This window comes from Chlorocebus sabaeus, chromosome 9 (assembly GCF_047675955.1).
Source record: "Chlorocebus sabaeus isolate Y175 chromosome 9, mChlSab1.0.hap1, whole genome shotgun sequence".
Taxonomy (NCBI): domain Eukaryota; kingdom Metazoa; phylum Chordata; class Mammalia; order Primates; family Cercopithecidae; genus Chlorocebus; species Chlorocebus sabaeus.
Window position 1 is genome coordinate 106,008,903 of NC_132912.1, and position 27,041 is coordinate 106,035,943.

At 45.5% G+C, this 27,041-nt stretch overlaps 1 protein-coding gene and 1 pseudogene across 1 annotated transcript in view; one reads left to right on the forward strand and one right to left on the reverse strand.

Moving 5' to 3' along the window:
- NT5C2 (5'-nucleotidase, cytosolic II) overlaps positions 1–27,041 on the reverse strand; it is a 193,749-nt gene that overhangs the window by 121,787 nt on the left and 44,921 nt on the right. The window lies entirely within an intron of this gene.
- Positions 11,508–12,792, forward strand: LOC103216450 (hsc70-interacting protein pseudogene; annotated as a pseudogene).

The following is a 27,041-nucleotide window of genomic DNA, read 5'->3' on the forward strand; positions in this document are numbered from 1 at the left end:
TTAATCAGTGGTTCTCAAATTTCATCAGGCATAGTTGCCTGGGGAATTTTGTAAAAGGCAGATTCCATACCCTATCTCAATCTTAGCAATCATGAATCTCTGACCTGGGGTCCTAGGAATTCAAAATTTAAACAAATTCCTAAGTAATTCTGATGCAAGTAGTCCCTCCGTTCTCTGAAAATGTTAACTATCTGCCTCACCCCTGCTTGTTACAGCAATCAATGTTGCCATGGTAGCAGCCAATCTGAGACACCCCCTGCTGCCTGCTGCCCAGGCAACATTGAGTTCATGGGTCTCTTTCTTGTTTGCTAGCCTAAAGGGCCACCTTGAAAAATAATCTTCTGAGTACTATAAAAACTATACAATTGACCCAAAGAAACTGACTCACTGTTGCAGGATCAGGGATCATAAATCCTTATGTCACCTCATTTTCAGAGTATTAGTCTTTTCAGCACCTTTTGTGGCTCCAATTCAGATGTCGGATGCTAGGCGTCAATGTCTGTATTTCATTGGCATGAATAGGGTGCAGTCCCTGAAACTCGGACAGTTTTCCAAGCCTACCATGATCTAGGTGTCAGGCCTCTGAGCCCAAGCTAAGCCGTCATATCCCCTGTGACCTGCACGCATACATCCAGATGGCCTGAAGCAAGTGAAGAATCACAAAAGAAGTGAAAATGGACAATTCCTGCCTTAACTGATGACATTCCACCATTGTGATTTGTTCCTGCCCCACCTTAACTGAGTGATTAACCTTGTGAATTTCCTTCTCCTGGCTCAGAAGCTCCCCCACTGAGTACTTTGTGACCCCTGTCCCTGACTGCAAGAGAAAAACCCCCTTTGACTGTAATTTTCCACTACCCACCTAAATCTTGTAAAATTGCCCCACCCCATCTTCCTTGCTGACTCCTTTTTCAGACTCAGCCCACCTGTACCTAGGTGAAATAAACAGCTTTATTGCTCATACAAAGCCTGTTTGGTGGTCTCTTCAAATGGATGTGCGTGACATTTGGTGCTGTGACTCAGATCAGGGGACCTCTGTTGGGAGATAAATCCCCTGTCCTGCTCTTTGCTCTGTGAGAAAGATCCATCTATGACCTCGGATCCTCAGACCAACCAGCCCAAGGAACATCTGAACAATTTTAAATCAGGTAAGCTGCCTCTTTTTACTCTCTTCTCCAACCTCTCTCACTATCCCTCAGCCTCTTTCTCCTTTCAATTTTGGTGCCACCCTTCAATCTCTCCCTTCTCTTAATTTCAGTTCCTTTCCTTTTCCAGTAGAGACAGAGGAGATGTGTTTTATCCGTGAACCCAAAACTCTGGCGCTGGTCATGGACTTGGGAAGACAGTCTTCCTTCAGTGTTTAATCACTGTGGGGACAATTACCCATGTTTCAGAGGTGTCTGATTACCACGGGGATGCCTGGCCTTGATCCTTCACCTTGGTGGCAAGTACCACTTTCCCTGGGTGGCAAGCACCACCTCCCTGGGGGGCACATACCCCCACACCCCTTCTCTCTGTGTGTCTACCCTCTCTTTTGTCTGGGCTTGCCTCCTTCACTATGGACAACCTTCTACCCTCTTCTCCCTTAGCCTGTGTTCTCAAGAACTTAAAACCTCTTCAACTCACACCTGACCTAAAACCTAAACACCTTATTTTCTTCTGCAACACCGCTTGGCCCCAATACAAACTTGATAATGGCTCTAAATGGCCAGAAAATGGCACTTTCAATTTCTCCATCCTACAAGACCTAGATAATTTTTGTCGAAAAATGGGCAAATGGTCTGAGGTACCTTACATCCGGGCATTTTTCACACTTTTCCCTCCCTAGTCTGTTCCCAATGCGATTCATCCCAAATCCTCCTTCTTTCCCTCCCGTCTGTCCCCTCAGTCCCAACCCCAAGCGTCACTGAGTCTTTCCAATCTTCCTTTTCTACCAAGCCATCTGACTTCTCCCCTCCTCCCCAGACTGCTCCTTAGGTGGCTTCCTGCCAGGCTGAGTCAGGCTCCAATTCTTCCTCAGCCTCCACTCCTCCACCCTATAATCCTTCTATCACCTCCCCTCCTCACACCCAGTTCAGCTTACAGTTTCATTCCATGACTAGGTCTCACCCACCTGCCCAACAATTTCCTCTTAGAGAGGTGGCTGAAACTGAAGGCATAGTCAGGGTACATGTGCCTTTTTCTCTATCAGACCTCTCTCAGAACAGTCAGCATTTAGGCTCTTTCTCATCAGACCCCACTAAATATATACAGCAGTTCCAATATCTAACTCTGTCCTACAATTTAACTTGGAGTGACTTAAATGTCATCCTAACTTCCACCCTCTCCCCAGATGAACGGGAAAGAGTTTTTTCTCTAGCCCAATCTCACACTGACAACCGCCAGCTTCACGAGCCAGACCTCCAAGAAGGCATTAGAGCAGTTCCCCGAGAGGATCCCCAATGGAAGTATCAGGCAGATTCCCCATGTATAGTTAGTCAAGATTACACGATTTCCTGCCTAGTTGAAGGACTTAAAAAGGCAGCTTACAAAGCTGTTAATTATGACAAGCTTAAATAAACTACCCAAGATAAAGATGAAAACCCAGCCCAGTTCATGGTTCGTTTGGCAGCAACCCTGAGACGCTTTACAGCCCTAGACCCTGAAGGGTCAGAAGGCTGTCTCATTCTAAATAGGCATTTTTTTTTTTTTTGAGATGGAGTCTCGCTCTGGCGCCCAGGCTGGAGTGCAGTAGCCAGATCTCAGCTCACTGCAAGCTCCGCCGCCCGGGTTCACGCCATTCTCCTCCCTCAACCTCCCGAGTAGCTGGGACTACAGGCGCCTGCCACCTCGCCCGGCTAGTTTTTTTATATTTTTTCGTAGAGACGGGGTTTCACGGGGTTAGCTAGGATGGTCTCCATCTCCTGAACTCGTGATCCGCCTGTCTCGGCCTCCCAAAGTGCTGGGATTACAGGCTTGAGCCACCGCACCCAGCCTAAATAGGCATTTTATTACCCATTCAGTTCCTGACATTAGAAAAAAGCTTCAAAAATTAGAATCCGACCCTCAAATCCCACAACAGGAATTAATCAACCTCACCTTCAAGGTGTACAATAATAAAGAGGTGGCAGCCAGACAGCAACACATTTCTAAGTTACAATTATTTGCCTCTGCTGTGAGACAAAACCCAGCCACACCTCCAGCACACAAGAACTTCAAAATGCCTAAGCTGCAGTGGTCAAGCAGTCCTACAGGACCTCCTCCATCAGGATCTTGCTTCAAGTGCCAGAAATCCGGCCACTGGGCCAAGGAATGCCTGCAGCCCGGGATTCCTCCCAAGCTGTGTCCTATCTGTGCAGGGACCCATGGGAAATCAGACTGCCCAGCTCGCCCGGCAGCCACTGCTAGAGCCCCTAAAGCTCTGGCCCAAGGCTCTCTGACTGACTGCTTCCCAGATCTCCTCAGCTTGGTGGCTGAAGACTGACACTGCCCGATTGCCTTGGAAGCCCCCTGGACCATCACGGATGCCAACCTCTGGGTAACTCTCACAGTGGAGGGTAAGTTCATCTCCTGTTTAATTGATACAGGGGCTACCCACTCAACATTACCTTCTTTTCAAGGACCTGTTTCCCTTGCGCCCATAACTGTTGTGGGTATTGACGACCAAGCTTCAAAACCCCTCAGAACTCCCCCACTCTGGTGCCAACGTGGACAACATTATTTTATGCACTCTTTTTTAGTTATCCCCACCTGCCCAGTTCCCTTGTTTATTTATTTATTTATTTATTTATTTATTTATTTATTTAGAGATGGAGTCTCATTCTGTTGCCCAGGCTGGAGTGCAGTGGCGCGATCTCCACTCACTGCAAGCTCCACCTCCTGGGTTCATGCCATTCTCCTGCCTCAGCCTCCAGAGTAGCTGGGAATACAGGCACCTGCCACCATGCCCAGCTAATTTTTTTTTTTTTTGTATTTTTAGTAGAGATGGGGTTTCACCATGTTAGCGAGGATGGTCTGTATCTCCTGACCTCGTGATCCACCCGCCTCAGCCTCCCAAAGTGCTGGGATTACAGGCATGAGCCAATGTGCCCAGCCCCAGTTCCCTTATTAGGCCAAGATATTTTAACCAAATTATATGCTTCCCTGACTATTCTTGGACTACAGCCAAATCTCATTGCTGCCCGTCTTCCCAACCCAAAGCCTCTTTCATGTCTTCCTCTCATATCCCCGCACCTTAACCCACAAGTATGGGATACCTCTACCCCCTCCCTGGCAACCAATCACATGGCCATTACTATCCCACTAAAATCTAATCACCCTTACCCTGCTCAACGCCAGTATCCCATCCCACAACAGACTTTAAGCGGATTGAAGCCTGTTATCACTCGCCTGCTACAGCATGGGTTTCTAAAACCTATAAACTCTCCTTACAATTCCTGCATTTTACCTGTCCAAAAAGCAGACAAGTCTTGCAAGTTAGTTCAGGATCTGCACCTTATCAACCAAATTGTCTTGCCTATCCACCCATGGTGCCAAACCCATATACTCTCCTATCCTCAATACCTCCCTCCACAACCCCTCCACAACCCATTATTCGGTTCTGGATCTCAAACATGCTTTCTTTACTATTTATTTGCACCCTTCATCTCAGCCTCTCTTCACTTTCACTTAGACTGACCCTGACACCCATCAGTCTCAGCAACTTACCTGGGCTGTACTGCTACAAGACTTCTTTGACAACCCCCATTACTTCAGTAAAGCACTTTCTCATGATTTACTTTCTTTCCATCCATCTGCTTCTCACCTTATTAAATATTTTGACAAGCTTCTACTTTATAGCCCCTCCTACAAATCTTCCCAACAGGACACCCTCCTGCTCCTCCAACATCTATTCTCAAAAGGATATCACGTATCACCCTCTAAAGCCCAAATTTCTTCCTCATCCATTACATATCGCAGCATAATTCTTCATAAAAACACAAATGCTCTCCCTGCTGATCATGTCCGGCTAATCTCCAAAACCCCAATCCCTTCTACAAAACAATAACACCTTTCCTTCCTAGGCATGGTTAGGTACTTCCACCTTTGGATACCTAGTTTTACCATCCTAACTAAACCTTTATATAAACTGACAAAAGGAAACCTAGCTGACCCCATAAATCCTAAATCATTTCCCCACTCCCCTTTCCATTCCTTAAAAAACAGCCCTAAAAGTTGCTCCCACACTAGCTCTCCCTAACTCATCCCAACCCTTTTCATTACACATAGCCAAAGTACAGGGTTGTGTGGTCAGAATTCTTATACAAGATCTGGGACCACACCCTGTAGCCTTTCTGTCCAAACAAGTTAACCTTACTGTTTTGTTTTAGCCTAACACTCATATCTGAGTGAGGCAGCTGCTGCTGCATTAATACTTTTAGAGGCCCTCAAAATCTCAGACTATGCTCAACTCACACTCTACAGTTTTCATAACTTCCAAAATCGATTTTCTTGCTCACATCTGATGTATATACTTTCTGCCCCCCGGCTCCTTCAGCTATATTCACTCTTTGTTGAGTCTCCCACAATTACCATTGTTCCTGGCCCGGACTTCAAACTGGCCTTCCACATTATTCTGGATACCACACCTGACCCCCATGACTGTATCTCTCTGATTCACCTGACATTCACTCTATTTCCCCATATTTCCTTCTTTCCTGTTCCTCACCCTGATTACACCTGGTTTATTGATGGCAGTTCCACCAGGTCTAATCTCCACTCACCAGCAAAGGCAGGCTATGCTACAGTAGTATCTTCCACATCTACCCTTGTGGCTACTGCTCTGCTGCCCTCCACTACCTCTCAGGAAGCCGAACTCATTGCCTTAACTTGAGCCCTCACTCTTGCAAAGGGACTACACGTCAATATTTATACTGACTCTAAATATGCCTTCCACATCCTGCACCACCATGCTGTTATATGGGCTGAAATAAGTTTCCTCACTACATAAGGGTCCTCCATCATTAATGCCTCTTTAATAAAAACTATTCTCAAGGCTGCTTTACTTCCAAAGGAAGCTGGAGTCATTCACCGCAAGGGCAATCAAAAGGCATCAGATCCTATGGCTCCGGGCAACACTTATGCTGATAAGGTAGCTAAAGAAGTAGTAAGCCAGGCGCGGTGGCTCAAGCCTGTAATCCCAGCACTTTGGGAGGCCGAGACGGGCGGATCACGAGGTCAGGACATCGAGACCATCCTGGCTAACACGGTGAAACCCCATCTCTACTAAAAAATACAAAAAACTAGCCGGGCGAGGTGGCGGGCGCCTGTAGTCCCAGCTACTCAGGAGGCTGAGGGAGGAGAATGGTGTAAACCCGGGAGGCGGAGCTTGCAGTGAGCTGAGATCCGGCCACTGCACTCCAGCCTGGGTGACAGAGCAAGACTCAGTCTCAAAAAAAAAAAAAAGAAGTAGCTAGCATTCTAACTTCTGTCCCTCACGGCCAGTTTTTCTCTTTCTCATCGATCACTCCCACATACTCTCCCAATGAAACTTCCACCCGTCAGTCTCTTCCCACACAAGGCAAATGGTTCTTGGACCAAGGAAAATATCTCCTTCCAGCCTCACAGGCCCATTCTAATCTGTTGTCATTTCATAACTTCCATGTAGGTTACAAACCGCTAGCCTGTACCTTAGAACCTCTCATTTCCTTTCCATCATGGAAATCTATCCTCAAGGAAATCACTTCTCAGTGTTCCGCCTGCTATTCTGCTACTCCTCAGGGATTGTTCAGGCCCCCTCCCTTCCCTACACATCAAACTCAGGGATTTGCCCCTGCCCAGGACTGGCAAATTGACTTTATTCACATGCCCTGAGTCAGGAAACTAAAATATCTCTTGGTCTGGGTAGACATTTGTACTGGATGGGTAGAGGCCTTTCCCACAGGGTCCAAGAAGGCCACCGTGGTCATTTCTTCCCTTCTGTCAGACGTAATTCCTCGAGTTGGCCTTCCCACCTCTGTACAGTTCTATAATGGACCAGCCTTTATTAGTCAAGTCACTCAGGCAGTCTCCCAGGCCTTGGGCATTCAATGGAATCTTCATGCTCTTTATTGCCCTCAATCCTCAGGAAAGGCAGAAAGAACTAATGGTCTTTTAAAGACACACCTCACCAAGCTCAGCCTCCAACTTAAAAAGGACTGAACAGTACTTTTACCACTTGCCTTTCTCAGAATTTGGGCCTGTCCTCAGGATGCTACAGGGTACAGCCCATTTGAGCTCCTGTATGGACGCTCCTTTTTATTAGGCCCCAGTCTCATTTCAGACACCAGCCCTCTAGGTGATTATCTTCCAGTCCTCCAGCAGGCTAGACAGGAAATTCACCAGGCTGCTAATCTTCTCTTGCCTACTCCAGATTCCCAGCCATATGAAGACACCCTAGCTGGATGATCAGTTCTTGTTAAGAATCTGACCCCTCAAACTCTACAACCTTGATGGACCAGACCCTACTTAGTCATCTATAGTACCCTAACTGCCATCTGCCTACAGGACCCTCTCCATTGGGTTCACTGTTCCAGAATAAAGCTGTGTCTGTTGGATAGCCAGTCTGATTTCTCCTCTTCCTCCTAGGAGTCGCATGTACTCCCTCCTACTTCCCTTAAACTCACCTGCATTCCTAAAGGATAATAGTAACCCTTATAAGTCTAATACATCCTTTCCTTTTTATTAGGTCTCGTCTTCCTTACCCTACTCTTTACAACAGGGCTTTATGCAGTCACCCCCACTACTTGGACTGCAATCCAAAAACGTGTCATCCCTACTATCTTCTGTCTAGTCATACTCCTATTCACCATTATCAGCTACTCATAAATGCCCTGCCCTTGTTTACACTGCCAGTTTACACTTTTCCTCCAAACCATTGTACTGGATATCTCCTGGTACTATCCCCAGTCCACCACTCTTGACTCCCTCTTGGAGTGGATGGATGATCTTTGCTGACAGGGCACCCTCCGATACTTTCACCCTGATGAAGTCCTGTTCTTTGCTTTTATACTCACTCTTTTTCTCATTCTTGTTCTTATGCCACCCTCTACCTCTCCCCAGCTATCTCCACCACACTATTAATCTCACTCACTCTCTGCTAGCCGTTTCTAATCCTTCTTTAACAAACAGTTGCTGGCTTTGTATTTCTCTTTCCTCCGAAATCGCTGAGACCTCAACTTACTCACTGCTAAAAAAAGGGGACTGTATATTTTTAAATGAAGAGTGTTGTTTTTACCTAAATCAATCTGTCCTGGTGTATGACAACATAAAAAAAACTCAAGGATAGAGCCCAAAAACTCACCAACCAAGCAAGTAATTATGCTGAACCCCTCTGGGCACTCTCTAAGTGGATGTCTTGGGTCCTCCCAATTCTTAGTCCTTTAATACCTATTTTTCTCCTTCTCTTATTCGGACCTTGTGCCTTCTGTTTAGTTTCCGAATTCATCCAAAACCTTATCCAGGCCATCACCAATCATTCTACATGACAAATGCTCCTTCAAACAACCCCACAATATCACAACCCCACAATATCACAACCCCACAATATCACAACCCCACAATATCACCCCTTACCACAATATCACAACCCCACAATATCACAACCCCACAATATCACAACCCCACAATATCACCCCTTACCACAATATCACAACCCCACAATATCACAACCCCACAATATCACAACCCCACAATATCACCCCTTACCACAATATCACAACCCCACAATATCACAACCCCACAATATCACCCCTTACCACAATATCACAACCCCACAATATCACAACCCCACAATATCACCCCTTACCACAATATCACAACCCCACAATATCACAACCCCACAATATCACCCCTTACCACAATATCACAACCCCACAATATCACAACCCCACAATATCACCCCTTACCACAATATCACAACCCCACAATATCACAACCCCACAATATCACAACCCCACAATATCACCCCTTACCACAATATCACAACCCCACAATATCACAACCCCACAATATCACCCCTTACCACAATATCACAACCCCACAATATCACAACCCCACAATATCACAACCCCACAATATCACAACCCCACAATATCACCCCTTACCACAATATCACAACCCCACAATATCACAACCCCACAATATCACCCCTTACCACAAAATCTTCCTCTAGCTTAATCTCTCCCACTCTAGGTTCCCACGCCACCCCTAACCCCACTCAAAGCAGTCCTGAGAAACATTGCCAATTATCTCTCCATACCACCTCTCCAAAATTTTCTCTGCCCCAAAACTTCAACACTATTTTATGGCATTTTTCTTATTAATATAAGAAGACAGGAATATCAGGCCTCTGAGCTCAAGCGAAGCCATCATATCCCCTCTGACCTGCATGTATACATCCAGATGGCCTGAAGCAAGTGAAGAATCACAAAACAAGTGAAAATGGCTGGTTCCTGCCTTACCTGATGACATTCCACCATTGTGATTTGTTCCTGCCTCACCTTAACTGAGTGATTAACCTTGTGAAATCCTGGCCAGGCACAGTGGCTCACGCCTGTAATCCCAGCACTTTGGGAGGCCGAGGCGGGCAGATCACAAGGTCAGGAGATGGAGACCATCCTGGCTAACATGGTGAAACCCCATCTCTACTAAAAATACAAAAAATTAGCTGGGCATGGCGGCATGTGCCTGTAGTCCCAGCTACTCAGGAGGCCGAGGCAGGAGGATGACGTGAATACAGGAGGCAGAGCTGGCAGTGAGCCGAGATCACGCCACTGCACTCCAGCCTGGGCAACAGAGCGAGACTCTGTCTCAAAAACAAAACAAAACAAAAAAAACCTTGTGAAATTCCTTCTCTTGGCTCAGAAGCTCCTCCACTGAGCACCTTGTGACCACCACCCCTGCCCACAAGAGAAAAACCCCCTTTGACTATAATTTTCCACTACCCACCCAAATCCTATAAAACTGCCCACCCCTATCTTCCTTGTTGATTCCTTTTTCGGACTCAGCCTGCCTACACCCAGGTAAAAATAAACAGCTTTATTGCTCACACAAAGCCTGTTTGGTGGTCCCTTCACACGGAAGTGCATGATACTAGGGTCCTCCCTTACCTGACACCTACAGCACTCCTGTTGTAACAAGCATCATCTTGGGTTCAGCGTAAATAAATCTCTCATTTGAGTGGCAAGTAGTTGAGTTTATAACTTTTACTTTCACCAAACCCAAAAGAGTTCACTTCAACTAATTCTTTGGTCAGATACTAGCCATCCATGCTTATAAGAAAAAGGATGGGTAAAGTACTAGGATCTGCATCTAACCTTAGCAGCACGGTAAGCAGAATAATGGCCTAATCCCCAGAACCTGTGATTATCTTACAATTACGTGGCAAAAGAGCATTAAGTTTGCAGGTGAAATTAACTATGCTAACTAGATGGTATTAAATAGGAAGAGGAGCCTGAATTTTCCAGGAGGATCCAAGGATCCTAAAATGGGAAAGTGGGAAGGGGAGAGTCAGGGTCCAAGTGATGCATGTGAGAAAGATCTGACCTGCCATTGCAAGCTAGGAAGATGAGAGAAGACCGCAAGCCAAGGAATGCAGGAGGCCTCTAGAGGCTGGAAGACACAAGAAAACTGATTGCTCCCCAGAGTCTCCAGAAGGAATGCAGCCCTGCTGACACCCTGACTTCAGCTCATTGTAGCCCACTTAGACTTCTGACTTCCAGAACTGTAAGATAATAAATCTGTGTTGTTTTAAGCCCCTAAATCTATGATAATTTGTTACAGCAGCAGTAGGAAACTAATACACAGGGGATTAGGACAAAAGGCTAGAAAGCGATACAGACTAGAGAGTCAAACAAAAGTAGGCCTTCCTGTTCAGTGCCATACTACCCTTTCTTTAGTGGTGGGCCAGAAAAAGCCCTTTGTTTCATTCTATTAGTTTTCCTTGAACCATATAATATAACCTGGTTGAGGAAATCTGCAGCATTAAAAAAAAAAAATTATATCTTGATAAGCCAAATTCACTTACTATTTTTGGGTTCTTCAATGTTGCTATTTTCTCTTTCTCTTAAAATGAAGAATAATATTGTTGATGAAAAAAGCCAAATTCAGGATGGGCATAATGCCTCATGCCTATAATCCCAGCACTTTGGGAGGCTGAGGTGGGTGGATCACATGAAGTGAGGAGTTCAAGACCATCCTGGCCAATATGGTGAAACCTTGTCTCTACTAAAAATATAAAAATTAGTCAGGCATGGTGGTACGCACCGGTAATCCCAGCTATTCGAGTGTGCCATCGTACTTCAGCCTGGGTGACAGAGCAAGACTCTGTCTCAAGAAAAACAAAACAAAACAAAAAAACTAAACTCTGTAAGATATTTGAAGCGATTTATTCTGAGCCAAATGTGAGAACCATGACCCATGACATAGCCTCAGGAGGTCCTGAGAACGTGTGCCCCAGGTGGTTGGGTTACAGCTTGATTTTATTTATTTTAGGGGATCAGAAGTTACAGGTAGACATTAGTCACTACATTTAGATATACAAAGGTTTGGCCCTTCTGCACCATCATGCCAAGTCAGCATCTGGGCCTGGAACTGGGCTGCAGCCCCTCAGCTTCGCCCACTGCCTCCCAACCATGGACCCCTGCAAAGTGAATGAGTTTCAGGCCTTTGTAAAAACATTTTCAGGATCCGAGCATTCTGCACACCGAGGAAATGAGCTTCCTGAGGGAGTGGGTGGAGAGCACGGAGATAAAGTACCACCCACTACTCAGAAAGGTAAATCAGAAGAAAATACCAAAGAAAAACTTGATAGTAAGAAGGCAGAGGAAGACTTAAAGGCAGACGAAACATCAAGTAGGGAAAGTGAGCTAGAAATTGATAATTAAGGTGTGATTGAACCAGACACTGATGCCCCTCAAGAAATGGGATAACAGAGGTGATGATGGATCAAGCAAATGATAAGAAAGTGGCTGCTATTGAAGCCCTAAATAACGGTGAACTGCAGAAAGCCATTGAGTTATTCACAGATGCCATCAAGCTGAATCCTCACTTGGCTGTTTTGCATGCCAAGAGAGCCAGTGTCTTCGTCAAATTACAGAACCAAATTCCGCCATCTGGGACTGTGACAGAGCCATTGAAATAAATCCTGATTCAGCTCAGCCTTACAAGTGATGAGGAAAAGCACATAGACTTCTAGGCCACTGGGAAGAGGCAGCCCATGATCTTGTCCTTGCCTGTAAATTGGATTATGATGAAGATGCTAGTGCAATGCTGAAAGAAGTTCAACCTAGGGTACAGAAAATTGCAGAACATCAGAGAAAGTATGAGCGAAAACTTGAAGAGCAAGAGATCAAAGAAAGAACAGAAAGAGTTAAGAAGGCTCGAGAAGAGCATGAGAGAGCCCAGAGGGAAGAAGCAGCCAGACGACAGTCAGGAGCTCAGTATGGCTCTTTTCCAGGTGGCCTTCCTGGGGGAATGCCTGGTAATTTTCCCCGAGGAATGCCTGGAATGAGAGAGGGCATGCCTGGAATGGCCGGAATGCCTGGACTCAATGAAATTCTTAGTGATCCAGAGGTTCTTGCAGCCATGCAGGATCCAGAAGTTATGGTGGCCTTCCAGGATGTGGCTCAGAACCCAGCAAATATGTCAAAATACCAGAGCAACCCAAAGGTTATGAATCTTATCAGTAAATTGTCAGCCAAATTTGCAGGTCAAGGGTAATGCCCTTCTCATAAAGCCCTTTCTGAAGGAAAAGCAATCTACATCACCTTATGGATGTTGCAGTAATACAAACCAGTGTACCTCTGACCTTCTCATCAAGAGAGCTGGGGTGCTTTGAAGATAATCCCTACGCCTCTCCCCCAAATGTAGCCAAAGCATTTTACAGTGGTTTGCCATTAGGGTATTCATTCAGATAATGTTTTCCTACTAGGGCAAACTTTAAGCACTTTTAAACCTCAAAAATATTTAAAACAAATTTAAAGAGTCTGTTAATTCTTACAATTTTCTTTACTAATCATTTTGGATGTTTTTTCTTTGAATTATTGGGCAGGGAAGATACTTATGTATGGAAGATTCTTGCTCTAATTTGAGTGGAATCAAAGTTTATTAGTGCGAGGCAAACATAACTCATTTGAGGATAAAGTTTGTGTTGGATATGTGGTTCCTGAAGTATTCTGACTTGTCTTTTTAAATGCTTTACACCTTTTACTTTAAAAATTTATTTCAGGCTGGGCGTGGTGGCTTATGCCTGTAATCCCAGCACTTTGGGAGGCCGAGGTAGGCAGATCATGAGGTCAGGAGATAGAGACTATCCTGGCTAACACTGTGAAACCCCATGTCTACTAAAAATACAAAAAATTAGCCGGGAATGGTGACGGGTGCCTGTGGTCCCAGCTACTCGGGAGGCTGAGGCAGGAGAATGGTGTGAACCTGGGAGGCGGAGCTTGCAGTGAGCCAAGATAATGCCACTGCACTCCAGCCTGGGCGACAGAGTGAGACTCCATCTCAAAAAAAAAATTTTTTTATGTCAATAAAACTAACTGGAGCTGGGCGCAGTGGCTCACACCTGTAATCCCAGCACTTTGGGAGGCCGAGGCGGGCAGATCATGAGGTCAGGAGATCGAGACCATCCTAGCTAAAATGGTGAAACCCCGTCTCTACTAAAACTACAAAAAAATTAGCCTGGCGTAGTGGTGGGTGCCTGTAGTCCCAGCTACTCGAGAGGCTAAGGCAGGAGAATGGCGTGAACCCAGGAGGTGGAGCTTGCAGTGAGCTGAGGTCACACTACCATACTCCAGCCTAGGCAACAGAGCAAGACTCCATCTCAAAAAAAAAAAAAAAAAAAAAAAACCTAATTGGGACCACCAGTATTTCAGTAGGACCTGGGTAGGGACTGAAGTACTTGGCAGGGCAGCAGCAATCTTGCTGTGTTTTATATAACATGTATCCTTGGGCAGGCTGCCCTTAAATCTTACACTGTGGTGAAGGGATGATTTTTTTGGTAATGCTGCAGTAGAGTTGGAGTACTTAGCTCTGTTCTTGTCCAGCATATCTAATAAATGTTTCATATTATTTCCACATGGGGAAAAAAAAGATATACATTGATTTGGTCTGATAAGGCAGGACAATTCAAAGTGAGGCAGGGATGGGGGGGTTCCAGGTCATAGGTGGATTCAAAAGATTTTCTGACTGGTAATTGGTTGAAAGAATTAAGTTGTTATTATTTAAAAGTCCAGAATCAATAGAAAGGAGTGTCTGGGTTAAAATAAGGGGTTGTGGAAACCAAGGTTCTTATTATGTAGATGAAGCCTCCAGGTAGCAGGCTTCAGAGAAACTAGAAGGTAAATGTCTCTTATCCGACCCAAAAAGGTACCAGACTCTTAATCCCTCCTGGATCAGGAAAAGACCTGGAAAGGGAAAGGGATTCTCTATAGAACGTATATATTTTCCCCCAAAAGAGACAACTTTGCAGGGCCATTTCAAAATATGTCAAAGAAATATGTTTTGGGGTAAAATAATTTCTTTCAGGGCCTGCTATCTATCATGTGGTGCTATACTAGAGTCAGGTTGGAATTTGGTATCTTAGTGCTATAGAGTCTTTTGTCACTCAAGATCTCTGTTTTAATGTTAATGCTAGTCAGTTGTGCCTGAATTCCAAAGGGAAGGAGTATAATGAGGCATGTCCAAACCACCACTTCACATCATGGCCTGAACTAGTTTTTTAGGTCTACTTTAGAACCCCCTTGGCCAGGAGGAGGGATCCATTCAGTTGGCTGGGGGGCTTAGAATGTTATTTTTGGTTTCCACGTTTTAGGAGGACAGAAGTAACAGCCAGACATCAATTAATGTATGTATGGTGTACAATGGCTTGGTCTGGAAAGGCAGGACAACTTGAATCAAAGGCTTTCAGGTCATAGGCAGATCCAAAGATTTCCTAATTGGCAACTGGTTGAAAGAATTAAAAGTTAATGGCCAGGCATGGTGGCTCACACCTGTAATCCCAGCACCTTGGCTGGGCAGGCAGATCACTTGAGGTCAGGAGTTCAAGACCAGCCTGGCCAACATGATGAAATCCCGTCTCTACTAAAAATACAAAAATTAGCCGGGCATGGCCGGGCACTGTGGCTCATGCCTGTAATCCCAGCACTTTGGGAGGCCGAGGAGGGCGGATCACAAGGTCAGGAGATGGAGACCATCCTGTGAATGGTGAAACCCCATCTCTACTAAAAATATAAGAAATTAGCCAGGCCCACGTGGTGGCAGGCGCCTATAGTCCCAGCTACTCGGGAGGCTGAGGTGGGAGAATAGCGTGAACCCAGGAGGCGGAGCTTGCAGTGAGCCAAGATTGCACCACTGCACTCCAGCCTGGGCTACAGAGTGAGACTCCATCTCAAATAAAAAAAAAAAATAGCTGGGTATGGTGGCACAGGCCTGTAATCCCAGTTACTTGGGAGGCTGAGGCAAGATAATTGCTTGAACCCAGGAGGCAGAGGTTGCAGTAAGCCAAGATCATGCCATTGCGCTCCAGCCTGGGCAACAGAGAAAGACTCCGTCTCAGAAAAAAAAAAGTTATTATCTAAAGACCTGGAATCAATAGAAAGGAGTATCTGAGTTAAAATACGGGGTTGTGGCCGGGTGCAGTGGCTCACGCCTGTAATCCCAGCACTTTGGGAGGCCAAGGCAGGTGGATCACGAGGTCAGGAGATCGAGATCATCCTGGCTAACACTGTGAAACTCCATCTCTACTAAAAATACAAAAAATTAGCTGGGCATGGTGGTGGGTGCCTGTAATCCGAGCTACTCAGGAGGCTGAGGCAGGAGAATGGTGTGAACCCAGGAGGCAGAGCTTGCAGTGAGCCAAGATAGTGCCACTGCACTCCAGACTGGGTGACAGAGCAAGACTCCATCTCAAAAAAAAAAAAAAAAAAAACTGGGGTTGTGCAGACCAAGGTTCTTATTATGTAGATGAAGTCTCATAGGTGGCTGCCCTTAGAGGCAAAAAAACTGGAAAGGAAAGGAGATTCTAGATTGTAGGAGATCTAGAATGTAGATTTTCTCTACTGGAGACAATGCTGCAGGGCCATTTCAAAATATGTCAAATAAATATATTTGCGGGTAAAATACTTTAATTTATTTCAGGGCCTGCTATCTGTCATGTGATGCTATACTAGAATCTGGTTAGAATATGGTATCTTATTGCTACAAAGAGTGTTTTGTCACTCTTAAGATCTCTATTTTAATGTTAATGTTGGTTAGTTGTACCTGAATTCCAGAGAAAGGAGAGTATAATGAGGCATGTTGGATCCTCCCCTTCCCATCAAGGCCTGAACTAGTTTTTCAGGTTTACTTTGGAATCACCATGGCCAAGAGGAGGGGCCCACTCAGTCAGATGAGAGGCTTAGCATTTTATTTTTGGCTTAGAATATATATATTATATATATATTCAATATATAGAATATATATTTTTTATATATATTGTGTGTGTGTGTGTGTGTGTGTGTATATATATATAATGTTACAAAAAATTATCCTGGTTTGGTGGCATAGGCCTGTAGTCTCAACTACTTGGGAAACTGAGATGGGAGGATCCCTTGAGGCCTGGGAGGTCAAGACTGCAATGAGCCATCATCACACCACTGCATTTCTAACCTGGGCAACAGAGCAAGACTCTGAAGGAAAAAAAAAAAGGAAGAAAAACAGAGGAAAGAAAGAGAGGAAAGAAAGAAAGAAGCAAAATGTATACATTATTTTCACAAAATAAACACATCTATGTAACCACCACCCAAATCAAGATATAAAATAAAACCTGGCTGGATGCCATGGCTTATTCCCATAATATCAGTACTTTGGGAGGCTAAGTGGGCAGGGTTATTTGAGCTCAGGAGTTCTAGACCAGCCTGGGCCACATAGTGAGACCTTGTCTCTACAAAAAATAAAATTTTTAAAAATTAGCCAGTTACAGTGCCTCATGCCTATAGTCGCAGCTGCTCTAGAGGCTAAGGTGGGAGGATGGCTTGCGACTGGGAGGTCAAGGCTGCAGTGAGCCAATATTTGGCCACTGTTCTCCAGCCTGGACTACAAAGCAAGACCCTGTCTCAAAAAATAAATAAACAAACAAAATAAAATACAATCAGAAGCTTCAGAACTCACCACATGACCCTTCCCAGACAATGTTTCACCTCCTACTATTAATCATTCAGACTAGTAATGAATAATCTCCAGTCTGATTTCCAGTTCCAAAGATATGGGGTTTTTGCCTGTTTTTGAATTATATATAAATAGACTCATAGAGTATGCTTGTCTTTGTCTGGCTTCTTTCTTTCTTTCTTTTTTTTTTTTTTAAGGAGTTTCACTCTTGTTGCACAGGCTGGAGTACAATAGGACAATCTCAGCTCACTGTAACCTCTGCCTCCTAGGGTCTGTGTGACTTCTTTCACTTAACATTATATTTGTAAGATACATAGCAATTGTATATTTTCATTGCTCTGTAACATTCCATTGTATGAATATAATATAATTCATTCATGTTTTTAAAAACTATGGCTGGGTATGTTGGCTCATGCCTGTAATTCCAGCACTTTGGGAAGCTGAGGTGGGTGGATCACCTGAGGCCAGGAGTTTAAGACCAGCCTGGCCAACATGGTGAAACCCCATCTCTACTAAAAAATACAAAAAATTAGCCAGACGGGCCAGGCATGGTGGATCATGCCTGTAATCCCAGCACTTTGGGAGGCCAAGATGGGTGGATCACGATGTCAGGAGATTGAGACCATCCTGGTCAACATGGTGAAACTTGGTCTGTACTAAAAATACAAAAATTAGCTGGGCATGGTGGTGCGCACTTGTAATCCCAGCCACTTGGGAGGCTGAAGCAGGAGAATCGCTTGAACCCAGGAGGCGGAGGTTATAGTGAGCTGAGATCACGCCACTGCACTCCACCCTGGTGACAGAGCAAGACTCAATATCAAAAAAAAAAAAAAAAAAATTAGCCGGATGTGGTGGTGGGTGTCTGTAATCCCAGCTATTCGGGAGGCTGAGGCAGGAGAATCATTTGAACCCAGGAGGCAGAGGTTGCAGTGAGCTGAGACTGCACCACTTCACTCTAGGCTGGGCAACAAGAGCAAAATTCTATCTCAAAAAATAATAATAATAATTAGCTGGGCATGGTGGTGCACGCCTGTAATCCCAGCTACTTGGATCATGGAGGAAGACCTCCCCCTTGCTATTCTCATGATAGTTCTCATGAGATCTGGTTGTTTAAAAGTGTGTAGCACTTTCCCCTTCACTTTCTCTCTCCTACTCTACCACGTGAAGATATGCCTGCTTCACCTTCCCCTTCCGCCATGATTGTAAGTTTCCTAAGGCCTCCTCAGCCATGCTTCCTGTACAGCCTGCAGAACTGTGAGTCAATTAAACCTCTTTTCTTCAGAAATTACCCAGTCTCAGATAGTTCTTTATAGCAATGTGACAGAGGTCTAATACAACTACACACTTTTTTGTTTTTTGTTTTGTTTTGTTTTGTTTTTTGAGATGGAGTCTCGCTCTGTCACACAGGCTGGAGTGCAGTGGCGTGATCTTGGCTCACTGCAAGCTCTGCCTCCCAGGTTCATGCCATTCTCCTGACTCAGCCTCCTGAGTAGCTGGGAATACAGGTGCAGGCCACCACGCCTGGCTAACTTTTTTGTATTTTTAGTAGAGACAGGGTTTCACTGTGTTAGCCAGGATGGTCTCGATCTCCTGACCTTGTGATCCACCCGCCTTGGCCTCCCAAAGTGCTGGGATTACAGGCATGAGCCACTGTGTCCAGCCATGCTACACACTTTTAAACAACCAGATCTCATGAGAATAGCACCAAAGGGGAAAATCCATTCCCCTAATCCAATCACCTCCCACCAAGCCCTACCTCCAGCACTGCGGATTATAATTTGACATGAGATTTGGGTGGGGACACAGATCCAAACCATATCATTCTGTCCTTGGCCCCACCCAAATCTCATATCCTCACATTTCAAAATACAATCATGCATTCTTAATAGGCCCCCAAAGTCTTAAGTCATTCCAGCATTAACTCAAAAGTCCACAGTCCCAAATCTCATCTGAGACAAGGCAAGTCCCTTCTCCCTCTGAGCCTGTAAAATAAAAAACAGGTTAGTTACTCCCAAGATACAATGAGGGTACAGGCATTGGGTAAATATTCCCATTCCAAACAGGAGAAATTGGCCAAAAGAAAGAGGCTACAGGCTCCATGCACGTTTGAAACCCAGCAAGGTAGTCATTAAATGTTTGTTGTTGTTGTTGTTGTTGTTGTTGTTTTTAAGATGGAGTCTCGCTCTGTCACCCGGGCTGGAGTGCAGTGGCACGATCTCAGCTCACTGCAGCCTCTGCCTCCTGGATTCAAGTGATTCTTCTGTCTCAGCCTCCCAAGTAGCTGGGACTACAGTCAAGTGCCACCACGCCTGGCTAATTTTTGTATTTTTAGTAGAGATGGGGTTTCACCATATTGGCCAGGCTGGTCTCGAACTCCTGACCTCATGATCCACCCACCTTGGTCTCCCAAAGTGCTGAGATTACAGGAATGAGCCACCGTGCCCGGCTGAATCTTAAAGCTCCAAAATAATTTCCTTTGACTCCATGTCTCACATCCAGTGCACTTTGGTGCAATGGGTGGTCTCCCAAAGCCTTGGGCAACTCCACCCCTGACACTTTCCAGGGTACAGCCCCCATGGTGGCTTTCACAGGCTGGAATTGAGTGCCTACAGCTCTTCCAGGTAAAAGGTGCAAACTGCCAATGGATCTACCATTCTGGGGTCTGAAGGATGGTGGTCCTCTTCTCACAGTTCCATTAAGCAGTACCCCAGTGGGGATTCTGTGTAGGGGCTCCACTGCCCTAGTAGAGGTTTTCTATAAGGCTCCACCTCTACAGCAGGCTTCTGCCTGGACATCAAGGCTTTTCCATGAATCCTCTGAAACTAGGCAGAGGCTCCCAAACCTCAACTCTTGTACTCTGTGCACCATCAGGCTTAGCATCACATGGAAGCTGCCAAGGCTTATGGCTTGCACCTTCTGGAGCAGTGGCTGGAGCTATATCTGATGCCCTTTTAGCCGCAGCTGGAGCTGGAGTGGCTGGGATACAGGGAGCAGTGTCCTGAGGCTGTACAGGGTCACAGGGCCCTGGGCCTGGTCCACAAAACCTTTCTTCCCTCCTAGGCCTCAGGGCCTGTGGTGATAGGGGCTGCCACAAAGGTTTCTGAAATGCCTTTGAGGCCTTTTTCCCATTGTCTTGGCTATCAGCATTTGGCTCCTCTTTACTTAAGCTAATTTGCGTAGTGAGCTTGAATTCCTCCCCCTGAAAATGGGTTTTTCTTTTCTACATGGGCCTGGCTGCAAATTTTCCAAACTTTTACAACCTGCTTCCCTTTTAAATACAAGTTCCAGTTTTATGTCATTTCTTTGCTCATGCATATGAACATAGTGGTCAGAAGCAGCCAGGCCACATCTTGAATGCTTCGCTGCTGAGAAGTTTCCCCACCAGATACCCTAAATCATCACTCTCAAGTTTAAAGTGCCACAGACTCCTAGCACAAGGGCACAATGCCTGCAACTTCTTTGCTAACACACAACTAAAGTGACCTTTGCTCCAGTTTCCAATAAGTTCCTCATTTCCATCTGAGACCTCCTCAGCCTGGACTTCATTGTCCAGGTCACTATCAGCATTTTGGTCACAACCATTTAACCAGTTTCTAGGAAGTTCCAACTTTTTTCTCATCTTCCTGTCTTCATCTGAGCCTTCCAAGCTGTTCCAACTTCTGCCCCTTATCCAGTTCTCAAGCCGCTCCCACATTTTCAGGTATCTTTATAGCAATGCCACACTCCCAGTACCAATTTTCTGTATTAGTCTGTTCTTACCCTGCTATAAAGAAATACATGAGATTGGGTAATTTGTGAAGAAAATAAGTTTAATTGGCTCACAGTTCTGCAGGTTGTACTGGAAGCATGAAGCCTTCTGGGAGGTCTCAGGAAACTTTAAATCATGGTGGAAGGCAAAGGGGAAGCAGGCATGTCTTACGTGGCTGGAGCAAGAGGAAGAGATCAGGGGAAGTGGTACACAGTTGTTTTTTTTTTTCTTTTTTGAGATGGAGTCTCACCCTCTCACCTGGGCTGGAGTGCAATGGCACAATCTTGGCTCACCGCAACCTCTGCTGCCTGGGTTCAAATGATTCTCCTGCCTCACCCTCCCGAGTAGCTGCGATTACAAGTGCCTGTCACCACGCCTGGCTAATTTTTGTATTTTTAGTAAGATGGGGTTTCACCATCTTGGCCAGGCTGGTCTTGAACTGCTGACCTTGTGATCCACCTGCTTCAGCCTCCCAAAGTGCTGGGATTACAGGCGTGAGCCACTGTACCCATCTGGAAGTGATATACACTTTTTTTTTTTTTTTTTTTTGAGACAGAGTCCCGTTCTGTCACCCAGGTTGGAGTGCAGTGGAGCCATCTTGGCTCACTACAAGCTCCACCTCCGGGGTTCACACCATTCTCCCACCTCAGCCTCCCAAGTAGCTGGGACTACAGGCGTCTGCCACTATGCCCGGCTAATTTTTTTGTATTTTTAGTAGAGACGGGGTTTCACCCTGTTAGCCAGGATGGTCTCGATCTCCTGACCTCGTGATCCACCCATCTTGGCCTCCCAAAGTGCTGGGATTACAGGCGTGAGTCACTGCGCCCAGCTGGAAGTGGCACACACTTTTTAAAAACCAGATCTCGTGAGAACTCTATCATGAGCATAACACCAAAGGGGGACATCCGACCCCATGGCCCAATTATTTCCCATCAATCCCCACCTCCCATATTGGAGACTACAATTCAACATGACATTTGGGCAGAGACACAGATCCAAACCATATCATTCCTGTAAGCCCAGCACTTTGGGACGCCAAGGCAGGCGGATCACTTGAGCCCAGGAGTTCAAGACCAACCTGGGCAACACAGGGAAACCCTGTCTCTACAAAAAATACAAAAATTAGCTGGGGGTGGTGGCACATGCCAGTAGTCTCAGCTACTCAGGAGGCTGAAGTAAGAGAACTGCTTCAGCCCGGAAGGCAGAGGCAGAGGTTGCAGGGAGCCAAGATCACACCACTACACTCCAGCCTGGGTGACAGGACAAGATGCTGTCACAAAAAAAAAAAAAAAAAAAAAAAAAAAGAATATTCGTTATCCATGGGAGAAGGTCAAAATATCAACATTAACAGAAGCTGGGAAGAAGTTGATCCCAACCCTCAAGGATCACTTTGAGAGATTCAAGACTTCAGTGAAGGAAGTTACCACAGATATGAGGAAATAGAAAGAGAACTAGAATTAGAAGCGGAGCAATTCAGATGTGACTGAATTGCTGTAATCCCATAATAAAACTTGAATAGATGAGGAGTTGCTTCATATGGACAAGCAAATAAAGTGATTACTTGAAATAGAATCTATTCCTGGTGAAGATGCTGTGAACATTGCGGAGATGTTAACAAAGCATTTAGAATATTACATAAACTAGCCAGGGCGTGGTGGCTTACACCTGTAATCCCAGCACTTTGGGAGGCTGAAGCAGGCAAACTGCTTGAGCCCAGGAGTTCGAGTCCAGCCTAGGCAACACAGCAAAACCCCATCTCTACAAAATATATCAAAATTAGCCAGGTGTGTTGGTGCATGCCTGTTGTCCAAGCTACTCAAAAGGCTGAAGTGGGAGGATTGCTTGAGCCCAGAAGGTGGAACTTGCAGTCAGCCGAGATGGTGTCTCTGCTCTCCAACCTAGGTGAAAGAGTGGGGCTCTGTCTCAAAAAAAAAGAGAATATAAGATTAAAAAGTTTATTATGCTGGGCACGGTGGCTTTGGCTCATGCCTGTAATCCCAGCACTTTGGGGGACCGAGGCAGGCAGATCATTTGAGGTCAGGAGTTCGAGACCAGCCTGGCCAACATGGTGAAACCCTGCCTCTACTAAAAATATAAAATTTAGCTGACATGGTGGCACATACTTATAATCCCAGCTACTCGGGAGGCTGAGGCAGGAAAATTGCTTGAACTTGGAATGCAGAGGTTACAGTGAGCCAAGATCGTGCCACAGTACTCAAGTATGGGTGACAGAGTGAGACTCCATCTCAAAAAAAAAAACAAAACAGTTTATTACACAAACTTAGCTGGCAAAGCAGCAGGGTTTAAGAGGATTGACTCCAATTTTGAAAGAAGCTTGGGCCGGGCACAGTGACTCACGCCTATAATCCCAGCACTTTGGGAGGCTGAGGCTGGTGGATAACCTGAGGTCAGAAATTCAAGACCAGCCTAGTCAACGTGGTGAAACCCCATCTCTATTAAATATACAAAAATTAGCTGGGCGTGGTGGTGGGCGCCTGTAATCCTGGCTACTCATGAGGCTGAGGCAGGAAAATTTCTTAAACCCGGGAGGCAGAGGTTGCAGGAAGCCGAGATAGAGCCATTGCATTCCAGCCTGGGCAACAAGAGCAAAACCACCGGTCTAGTAAGTCGGCAGCCATCAAGATGGAGCAAGACTCTCCATCAGCAAAAACATTAAAGGCTCAGATATTTGTTAGCACTATTTAGCAACAAAGTATTTTTAAATTAAGGTATATTTTTAAAAGACATAATGCTATTACACAATCAAACTACTGCACACTTAATAGACTACAATAACATAGCTTTTATATAGACTGAGAAACAAAAATCATGTGACTCACTTTATTGCTTTATTATGATTGTCTGGAATGGAATCCATGATATCTCTGAGGTATACCTGTAATTGCAAACCTCAAAACAAAGTTAGCACATCCAGGGTTTCCCAGATGTATTTGAACATGAAATTGTTTTTTTCTATAACACATCCTATGAGACTAATATTTTCCCTAGGAAAAGCTGGCCTGGAGCAATGGTCTTCAAACTGTTCCTCAAAGCTCTAGGGTCCCAGATAGTGGCTCAGTGTTACATGAGGGATGAAAATAAGGTCAACTGGATCCCTAGTTCTCCTTCCACACAACACCTCCACTTTAATCTGTTTTATGAAGGGGTTCCACCTAAGGATGTATGTGTATGTATATATGTACGTATACATACATTTTACATGTACTACCTATTTTCTATGTATACTATTAGCTGAAAATAGGTCTATATTGGAAAAAAGGGTTTGGTTGCTTTTAAAACTGTTTTTGAAAGCTACCAGCCTAGGCTCTAGAGGACCTCTCAGGTTCCAAGCTACAAGGGCTTGCTAACCTTACCCGAAGTTCATTGCTTTTGCTGCTGATGTCTTTCCAGACTGTCAAAGGGCTGTCCACCTGTTCTGATTTTCCAAGTGGTGGTGTGGAGGGGGCTCAAAAAGGGATCACTGACAGTAGCTCAACACAGATCAGGCGGCTTAGTCCACAGGCACTTGCTGTGGAATCACAGGCTGAAAATAGACCATTACATGCCACAAAAGTCTTAAATTGCTTCTAACCAGGCAGTGTAGTGAAGGGATTAAGAGCATGGATTCCACAGCCAAACTCCCTGGCTTCAACTCTTGGCTCTGCTGCTAACTAGCTGTGACCTTGGGCAAGTTTCTTAACACCCTCATGTCTTAGTTTCCTCATCTTTAAAATGGAAGTGAAGACAATAATGTTTGTTAAATAAAACCAATATGTCTGGGCGCTGTGGCTCACACATGTAATCCCAGCACTTCGGCAGGCTGAGGAGGGCGGATCACTTGAGGTCAGAGGTTCGAGACTAGCCTGGCCAACATGGTGAAGTCTCGCCTCTACTAAAAATACAAAAATTAGCCAGGTGTGGTGGCAGGTACCTGCAATCCCAGCTCTTTGGGGGGCTGAGGCAGGAGGATCGAACCCAAGAGGCGAGAGGCTACAGTGAGCTGAGATTGGGCCACTGCACTCCAGCATGGGTGACAGAGTGGGACTCCATCTCAAACAACAACAACAACAAAACACAAAAAGGCCGGGCACGGTGGCTCACGCCTGTAATCCCTGCACTTTGGGAGGCCGAGGCAGGTGGATTACCTGGGATCAGGAGTTCGAGACCAGCCCGGCCAGTATGGTGAAATCCTGTCTCTACTAAAAATAAAAAAAATTAGCTAGGCATGGTGGCGCGCACCTGTAATCCCAGCCACTTAGGATTCACCCAGGCTGGAGTGCAGTGGCACCATCTCAGCTCACTGTAACCTCCGTCTCCTAGGTTCAAGCGCTTCTCCTGCCTCAGCCTCCCAAGTAACTGGGATTATAGGTGCCTGCCACCATGCCCAGGTAATTTTTGTATTTTCAGTAGAGACGGAGTTTCACCATGTTGGCTAGGCTGGTTTTGAACTCTCCTGACCTCAGGTGATCCACCCACCTCAGCCTCCCAAAGTGCTGAGATTAGAGGAGTGAGCCACTGCGCCCATCCAAAATGTAATTTTAACACCAAAAAAGTAAAAAGAACATAATCTCAGAATAAGACAGGACTTTAATCGCATTTACTTTGGTAAAAAATAATTTCCAGATTTTTTTTTTTTCTATTTCATCTTGAGCCAGTGGCCAAGGGCCAACCTCTACCTGTGACTCAGCATTTGGCCAACACTACCGGGCCCATCTGACTGTTCCTGGACACACACTGGGCATTATAACTAAATGCCTCCCTGAATGACCAAGACTCAAAGCTGGTCTGAGCATCACACTTTGCAAAAGTAAGGGTTTTGCTAATGATCCCAGAGAGTGCAACTGTGCTAGAGGTGGCTGACCACAGGTAATCGGGAAGAGGTATTTATTTATTTATTTATTTATTTATTTATTTTTGAGACGGAGTCTTGCTATGTTGCCCAGGCTGGAGTGCAGTGATGTGATCTTGGCTCACTGCAAGCTCTGCCTCCAGGGTTCACGCCATTCTCCTGCCTCAGTCTCACGAGTAGCTAGGACTACAGGCTCCCGCCACCATGCCCAGCTAATTTTTTTTTTTTTTTTTTTTTTTTGTATTTTTAGTAGAGACAGGGTTTCACTGTGTTAGCCAGGATGGTCTCGATCTCCTGACCTCGTAATCCGCCCACCTCGGCCTCCCAAAGTGCAGGGATTACAGGCATGAGCCACCGTGCCTGGCCAGGAAGAGGTATTTTAGTTGTTCCCTGTAGCATTTAATGGGACCACTTAGAACATTGACTCCAAGTCCAAGAAGCCAAGAAGAACTCTTAGCTACCTGGGTGTGAAGAGTTTTTCTGCCCCCAACAGAGAGTCAGGATATAGGGACTCCATGCTGACCCTTCGTGTTAACACACTGTGACTTTTGGCAAGGCCCTTAACCATTCAGACTTGGTTTGCTTATCCACAAAGTAGAGGCAGTGAGATCTACTCTGCATTTCTCAAGATTATGCAGAGACTCAAGTAATGGCTGTGAATGTGGTTTTAAAGCAGAGTACAGTGATAAAGGAATGAATATATGTAACTCTCAGCCCCTACCTTGTTCTAGTCAGGGTCCCAGGTGCCCCCACTACGATTATAGCAAGGGGCCAGGCACAATGGCTCATTCCTGTAATCCCAGCACTTTGGGAGGCCAAGGTGGGAGGATCACTTGAGCCCGGAATTTCCAACTAGCCTGGGCAACATAGTGAGACCCCCATTGGCACAAACATTAAAAAAAAGAAAAAAGGGCCAGGCGCGGTGGCTCACGCCTGTAATCCCAACACTTTGGGAGGCCGAGGCGGGCGGATCACGAGGTCAGGAGATCGAGACCATCCTGGCTAACACGGTGAAATCCCGTCTCTACTAAAAATACAAAAAAAAATTAGCCGGGCCTGGTGGCGGGCGCCTGTAGTCCCAGCTACTCAGGAGGCTGAGGCAGGAGAATGGCGTGAACCCAGGAGGCGGAGCTTGCAGTGAGCCGAGATTGTGCCACCGCACTCCAGCCTGGGCGACAGAGGGAGACTCTATCTCAAAAAAAAAAGAAAAAAGATTACCCAGGCACAGTTGCACATACACGTAGGTCTAGCTGCTCAGGAGGCTAAAGGAGGAGCTCAAGGTTTCAGTGAGCTATGATT